The 7462-nt window shown below is 44.0% G+C and overlaps 1 long non-coding RNA gene across 9 annotated transcripts; it reads left to right on the top strand.

The window, feature by feature from the left end:
• Positions 1–2996: 2996 nt before the first annotated feature.
• LOC123158308 (uncharacterized) lies at positions 2997–6317 on the top strand. 9 transcript variants are annotated; one of them, XR_006479329.1, is made up of 7 exons: positions 2997–3366; positions 3507–3611; positions 3887–4026; positions 4141–4677; positions 4769–4858; positions 5290–5466; positions 5554–6022. It is a non-coding gene; the product is annotated as an uncharacterized lncRNA (long non-coding RNA). The 9 variants fall into 9 exon arrangements; XR_006479331.1 differs by adding an exon at positions 6094–6317 and having other exon boundaries at positions 4141–5466; positions 5554–5645; XR_006479330.1 differs by having other exon boundaries at positions 4141–4202; positions 4274–5466.
• Positions 6318–7462: the final 1145 nt, after the last annotated feature.

Raw genomic sequence — 7462 nt, 5'->3', positions numbered from 1 at the left:
GGTTGACGATGCATATGTATGTTACACACACTTCAAGCCGACGACGGAGATTCATGCACGCATGCGTGCATAGTATATGTGCTCAAACTTAATTAGGTTTCAATCTCACCATGACCCATACTACGATATCACGAACCAAAGGAAGAATCTACCATGGTAACCAATCTTGTTGTCAGTCAAGGTGATCATGGATGTCCACGCGGGCCCATGAATATATAGGCTTGTCGCCGATAACCACGCGAGGGAGTGTACCGTTCGAAGACAGCCACTACATGCATATGTATGGAGGTGTTACGTGCATGCATGTTTGAATACCATTTCACAACATTGATGTGGCGCGTGCATCGAAAATCGTACAGTCCCCACACAGAGCGAGATCGGTTCATGAGGTGTCGTTGTACTAGCCACTTCGACTCGATGGGAGGGATTCATGCGTACACATGCATGTGTGTGTTCTCAAACTGTATCATGTCATCCCAGAGCATGACCTATATATATACTGTATTACAAGCAAAAAAATAATCCCTTCTAAGTCAAATTAACCTCACTCGTTGTCAGGCAAAAAGTAGTGATGGACCAAGCGGGCCTACAGATGGAAAGCATCAGTATTGCTGATAACCGCTTAAGTGGGTGCGAGAGGACAACCACCATCGTTTTGCATGTGGGACAAACATATGTAGGGTACCCAAAATGCACAACTTTGATGTGCCACATGCCTCAAAAACTGTAAACCCCCCACATAGAGCGAGGTTCATGAAGTGTACTACATATGATGGTCCCCTTCCCCCTCTTCGACGCATACTATATGCTCCTACCATAATACAACCCAAAAAGAATCCTCCTCGATGGTGAAATTAATTAACCTCTCCCGATGTAGGTCAAAGTGATGCATGCATCGATGATGGCCTCGTGGGCCCACAGATGGAAGCGTCACACGTGAGTGTCCTAGCTAGGGTAACCACCGCCTACATGCATGTGGGCCAAAGAGGTGTTGTGTGATGTTTGAATAGCCAATTTCACAACTTTGATGTGGCACATGCCTCGAAACAGAAAAGTTCCGACACTGAGTGAGGTGTACTTGTTCACGGATGCGTACATATAGTATATATGCTAGTCCCCTCCCACCTCTTCGATATATACCACCATAACAGAAACAAAAAAGATTCTACCTTGCTGGTCAAATTAACCTCACTGTCGACTGTTCGTCAAAATGATGGACGACGACCTCGCGGGCCCACAAAAAGCATCACACGTGAGTATCGAGTGTCGTGCAGGACAACCATCGACTGCATGTGGCCAAAACATGTATGTATGAAAGGGTTGTGCAATGTTTTAAATAACGAATTCATGACTCTGATGTGGCACCTGCCTAACAAAACGGCCAACCCACACGGTGGCTCGCAACTCGTACTGTACTGCGAGCCACCCGCCACCCCCAGACGCACACACCCACACACACCACGAATCCACCGCAACTACGATGCATGTTAAATTATCCCGCAGTGAACATATGTTACCAAAGGAGGGACGTTTAAATTTCGAAAAAACAGAGATCATTAAGACATTTTAGTACATTAATTGATTGATTTCCTACGGGTATAATGTGCAAAAATAAAATTTGAGCTACATGCACACATGATAGTGCAAAATGGATTGCAAAAACACATGTGTCTCACTGGGTGCATGTTTTACTCCCCGTGCAAGAAATTTCAAACATTGAGAATCTTGATTTTTAAATTGTAGTACATCCAAAACGTATTTGAAGTTCATGAAACTTATCATGTTGTCATATGGACACCAATACAAAGTGGGATTGTACTTTATTTTTGTCAAATTTGAGACCAGTTTTGATGTAATCTTTATCTAATTACAAACGAGAGATTATTAATAATTGGGAACGAATATCCCAAATGAATTATTTATTTGAACTGTGAGCGTTAGACCAACAATGGATACGTGCCATGCTTCGGTTAAGCAATAAAGCGGTATCATTAATCATCCAAATAGAAAAACAATATACATGCCGCTACGTGACCCGTGTGCTGTGCGAGCAGGAATGAGTTGACGGGATGCGTGCGAGCAGTCCACCGCGCAGGCAGACCGGGAGGCGTGCGTGCAGGTGTGTGAATTGACAGAGGCGTGCTCGCTGTTTAGTGTCATCGGGAGGCCTGTGAGTAGCTGTGTGAAACGACGGTAGGCATGCCAGTAGTCTGGTGCACCGGCTCACCGGGAGGCGAGCCAGTGGTTTGACTGTCGCCCGCCTCTCTCCCACAACTCCATATTAATGGTGCGCCCGAGCGGCCGCCCCCCATCCTCGCCGCACACACAATCCTCTCTCTCCGCTTGCATCCTCGACGCCGCTCTCAGTCCTCAAAGTCATCAGTGTATGAGGATGCCGCCGAAGTGCCCCATCGGAGGGAGTGGCGACGCCGGGGCTGCTGAAGCACCGGAGCATGACATCGAGATGGAGACAGAGGTTGCCGTCGCCGGCGGCGAGTTATTGTTGCACCCTGCCGTCGTCGACAGCGTCGAGCTTCCACAGCCGAAGGCGGAGTTCCACACGGACTCTGGTGACGACTCGGGCGACGACTCCGACGACAACTCCGACAATGGCGGACAATTGGTTAGTCATCTATACCCATTTATGTGTCAAATACATCCTAGGGTTTCTCTAGTTACTCCTGTCTCCCCCTTTTTCTATACTACTATATATATATATATATATATATATATATATATATATATATATATATATATATATAGACACACACACACTACAATTAAAAGAGCAAACATAAGTCCCCCTAAAGCCACACAACAAATTGTACACATAATAACCAGGACCTTTCGATCAAATCAAGTTAACACATCCTACTGTTCATATTATGTTTAATGGTCCTTTTCAAAAAAAATTATGTTTAATGGTCTGCCACTTTGATCAACATTCCAGATCAAATGTTCTGCCGACGTGGTCTGCCAATCCCCGTGGCCCCGCCCCTAAATTTGTGGATCGACTTCACCTGAGAGTCCTGATCGAGAAGGACAGATCATACGTCGCCGCTCCTCCCTTCCCCTCCTTGCGCCGTCCCTCTCCCCGCGCCTGCAAGGATGGCCATCTTCTCCCGCCGCCTCCTCCCTCCCTCCAGTGCCACCGCGCTGTGGCTTCCCCCTTCCTCCTAGCATCGTTGACGCACCCCATGCCAAGGTCCCAGCCGAACGGCGGCAACTATTTTCGGCGTCATTCCTCGCACGCCTGAGAGAACTGCTCGTCGCCGAGTCCGTCCCACTGCAAGCATGGCAGCACTGCGATCTACTCGCTCCTCCCTCGCCGTAGGCAGGCAGATGGTCAGGAACCTTAATCCCTAGGTGAGTTTCCGTTTGCCTTTAGTCGATTTGACTGTGTGTGTGTTTGGGCTACTGCACAGATCGTTTCTATGTTTTGTGTTTTATGGCGATCATGCCTCCAGCAGAGTTGCGTTAGCATGAGGCTGTTCTGTAATATGTAGGACTACTCCCGAACAAGCATTCAGATTCTTGAAGATGTCTCCACACATTCTATTTCCAATACATAGAACATTAGAACGCAAGCATATGCTTTCTGGATGTCTCAGGTATGGAATTAGTCACTACTGCAAGCTTTGTCTACACTTCACAAGTTATATGGATCAAGTTAATTTTTAGCAGAATAACATGTGAAATATTACTTTTGGATAGAGTTTAAATGTAGCATGTTTCCTTCTTGACCAAAAGGTGCTCGAGTTCTTTGTCTAGCATATTAAAGGAGCCTTGATGTTGACAATTCCACAACTTTATTGGATCTTTTATCATGATATTTTCCAGTCTGCTGCCAGATTGTTCACACAATGTGCCACAACCTTTTCTGCAGGTAATGTGTCAAGCTTTTGGACTGCTATGTTGCCTGATAGTTCTAGCCAATTGGGTTTTCATGTGCTCGCTTGTGAGATGAATGAATGGTAAAAGATCAAAAGTTGTATGATTCTACTAATCCTCCCTTATAAATCATAGGTTGGTACAAAATCTAGGAATAGGTTCCTATTAGTCTACCATCATTCTTTTGTTTCAAAAGTGTTCCATTGATTTTTTTGCTTATATACTGAATGCAGATTTGTTTAAATTTAGTTTGCAGCTTGAGGATGAGGTATGTGCTTTGATTTTTGGACCTCTTGCAGCTTGAGGACGAGGTATGTGCCCCTCCCCTGGTTACTTGCCAGTAACCATGTCGGATTCATTACAATTATTAACCCATTTGTAGGAAGAGATAGATCTGCTCTGGTGGTGGGAGACAAACAATGCCTTTTGGTGCTATTTTCTAAATAAGATATATGCATGTCTTCACACCTCCATTGCTGTTGCGCCCATAACCCAAGCTCCGCTGCTGCCACATTGTTGGTCCGCAAAGAGAACGCAAACGGTATAGCTCTGAAATCCACGACAGACATTGCTCTCATTCTGTTGCTATTGTTGTGGAACGCCGAGGACGCATGCACCACGGCCGCCGGTTCTCCCAATCAGGGGGCGTGAAATCTGCCATCAGTATGTTTTGTGTGTGATTCGAAGTTTGGCAACCGGCATGATGCGAGAAAAAACAACAGTGGATACCTCCCATCAATTGTTGATAGTTGGTTTGTTACTTCAGACTCACGGGTGAATCCACAGGTAATGTTTGCACCAATAAAACTGCAACCTTCATTGCAGGACAACTTCTAACTGAATCTCATGGATTTGTCTTCACATAATGTTCTCTTAGTCGGATTGTGGCATGCAGCAAGGTGAGCAACCAATCATCATCGTGAGATTTCTATTCTGAATGCTGAAGAAAGCTACTAAGCAAGTTCATGTATGTACAACAGTTCTAATTGCTTCTTTTAGAGAAGTCCCAGTTGTACGAAGCTACACTGTGAATTCTCATCTTACTAAATTTTTCATTCAACTTCTCCATTTTGGACTGTATATTTTCATTACTATCTCTTCTACCTTATTTTAGCGATTTTAATCAGCTGCGATGGCGTTCAACAACTCTTTATGTTTTTAGTCTTTTTATTTACTAGCATTGTGTTATGCTTTGAGATTCAAAGAACCACAGACGCACTGTGAGACTATTATGCCCAAGTTAGCCAAGAGCCTAAGACATACTAAAAACATTTTTTAGATAAGATAGTTATGAAAAAAGAGACTTTGTTAATCGGTACTGAAATGCATAACATTGATGCTAGAATCTTATTTTTCGCTGTATATAATATCAACAACATGATTTTTTCCGGGTCATAGATTGCTTGGAAAAATGCAACATTGATATGCTAGAATCCTGAGGAGATTATGGCCGGTGATGGAGATTATTTTGTATGCTCATGGTGCCGTGGCGACTGCACGGCGGAGGGCTGCACGCTTGACTTCGACATCAGCGTCTTCAACAAGGAGAAGATCTCCCTCGCCAGCCATGACGAGGTCTGCACCTGCACTCCCGTTCCTATTCCTTCTCCCTCTCCAGGAATTGGTTTCTGATGTTTTTTTGTTTTGTTTGTGCCTCTGCAGTATATGGTGGCGGGCGGGTGCAACCTCTTCCCATTGCTCCCGGAGGCGTCAAGGGTGTCATGTCCTTTGTCGTGATCGGATGGGGCTCCCAGGTTCAGTCCCATCTTCGCTTTGCTCCCTCATTGCGCAGTTTCTCTCCTATCTGTAGAGATATGTCTCTCTACTGCTATTCTACTGAATATTATTCTTGGAGTATCATAGCCAATTGCTTTACTGGTGAACATGTGTAGGAGGATTTGTGGTTTAGCATTATTAGACCTCTGTGAATACATGTATAGGAGGATTCTTGGAGCTTTGTACAATCAGTAAGGCCATCAAAGCTAATTCCTTTACTGGTGAACATGTATAGGAGGATTCATTATTAGACCTCTCTACATAACTACATATACATGTTTGCTCTGTGCTACAAAAAAAGACTCTCCTTTGGTGGTGAGAATAAAAAGGAATAAATTTACTATTCGGAATAAAATTTAATTGGGTGAACTGTAGAAGCTGACTTTGTTAGAGAAAGGTTGAGAACCCACCCTTTCTTTCTTGTAGGATTGAGAAGATTTTGAATTTAGAACCTTTTAGATGTACAAAAAGAAAGCAGATTGTGCTTGTAGATAATGATGGTGAGAAGATCAAATTTATGGTATGGGGAGAGTGGTTTAACAGATTGTACTTGTACAGAAAGAGAGCAGATTGTGTTTCTTTTCAGAAGATAACTTTTGCCAGCCATTGTGTTGCTTGTAAGCAGAATACTTATTGATTTAGTTCTCTCACCACTGATTCTCCTGAAGCTGTAATTTGTATTGAGTTATATATATTGTGTCAATCCTAATATTAGTATATGCAACCTAACACGATGATACCAACGGTGTTACATGTCACAATATGTTTAGTTCCTTAGTTCTGTTTATTTGCATCTTCTACTTTCAGGCCATGGACACATGCAACATATGCAGAACCAAAAACTAGGTGTAATCTGATGTTCCCTTTGTAGAACCTGCTTTGAGAAAATAGTACCCAATGTGTCCATGCTTTCCACTCTCTTTTGGTGCTTATTTTGTGATTCTGCATAAAGGGAAACTGTTTCCGGATCCCCCTCCCTGCACCGCACTCATCAAGCACATTTGAAACCATTATATTGTAGAATACCTTTGCGGGTCATTAGGCAGAGTTGGGGTTGGTTCTGCTGTACATCTCTGGTCTGACTTGTAGTTTGGCTAAGGTACTATTGAATTAATGGGTTTTGTTAATTATGTATGGTTGTCTGCTTGAGAAGTCCACTATGTGCATGTTCGATACGAGATAATTATGTCTTAACTAGGATGACTCAAGAAATTTATTTCTATGATTATACGTGTGTTGCACGTGCACGCTTACTAGTGGAATAGAAACACTACAAAAAAAGACACATCCATGACATTTTGGGCTGAACGAATTTTTTCCTGTCATGCTTATGACACTTCTATGACGATAATTGTGACAAAATCCGGTATCATCATAGATGTGGTGGGATCCTACTTCTATGACGAAAAATCATGACAGAAAATGGGCTTTTCGTCCTGGGTGGGCCGGAGACGTAGCTGCATGACATTCTTTGGGTCGTCCATGACGAAAAAACCGTGGTAGAAGCAAGGGCGAGGAAAATATCGGGGAGTTCTCGGTTACGGTGGGTTGTTGGGGCCGAGCGATGCACGGAGGTTTGCGAGTTTTTCTAGTACACGTACGCGTGTGTGTATGAGGCGTTGTGCTCTAACTGAACCCTAGCGAGGCATTGGGCTCTAACTGAACCCGAGCGTTGCACTAGCTACGTTACTGAACCCGAGCGATCGATCCCTTGTTGTTAACTTAATCCGAGTGATTCCTTCGCTACTGCTGCTAACCAAGGCCGGTCGAACCCTGCTGCCTCTTTCCCTTGATG

This window comes from Triticum aestivum, chromosome 7B, assembly GCF_018294505.1.
Source record: "Triticum aestivum cultivar Chinese Spring chromosome 7B, IWGSC CS RefSeq v2.1, whole genome shotgun sequence".
Taxonomy (NCBI): Eukaryota; Viridiplantae; Streptophyta; class Magnoliopsida; order Poales; family Poaceae; genus Triticum; species Triticum aestivum.
The sequence above is the reverse complement of the archived record's forward strand: the minus strand, read 5'-3'. Positions and strand labels throughout refer to the sequence as shown.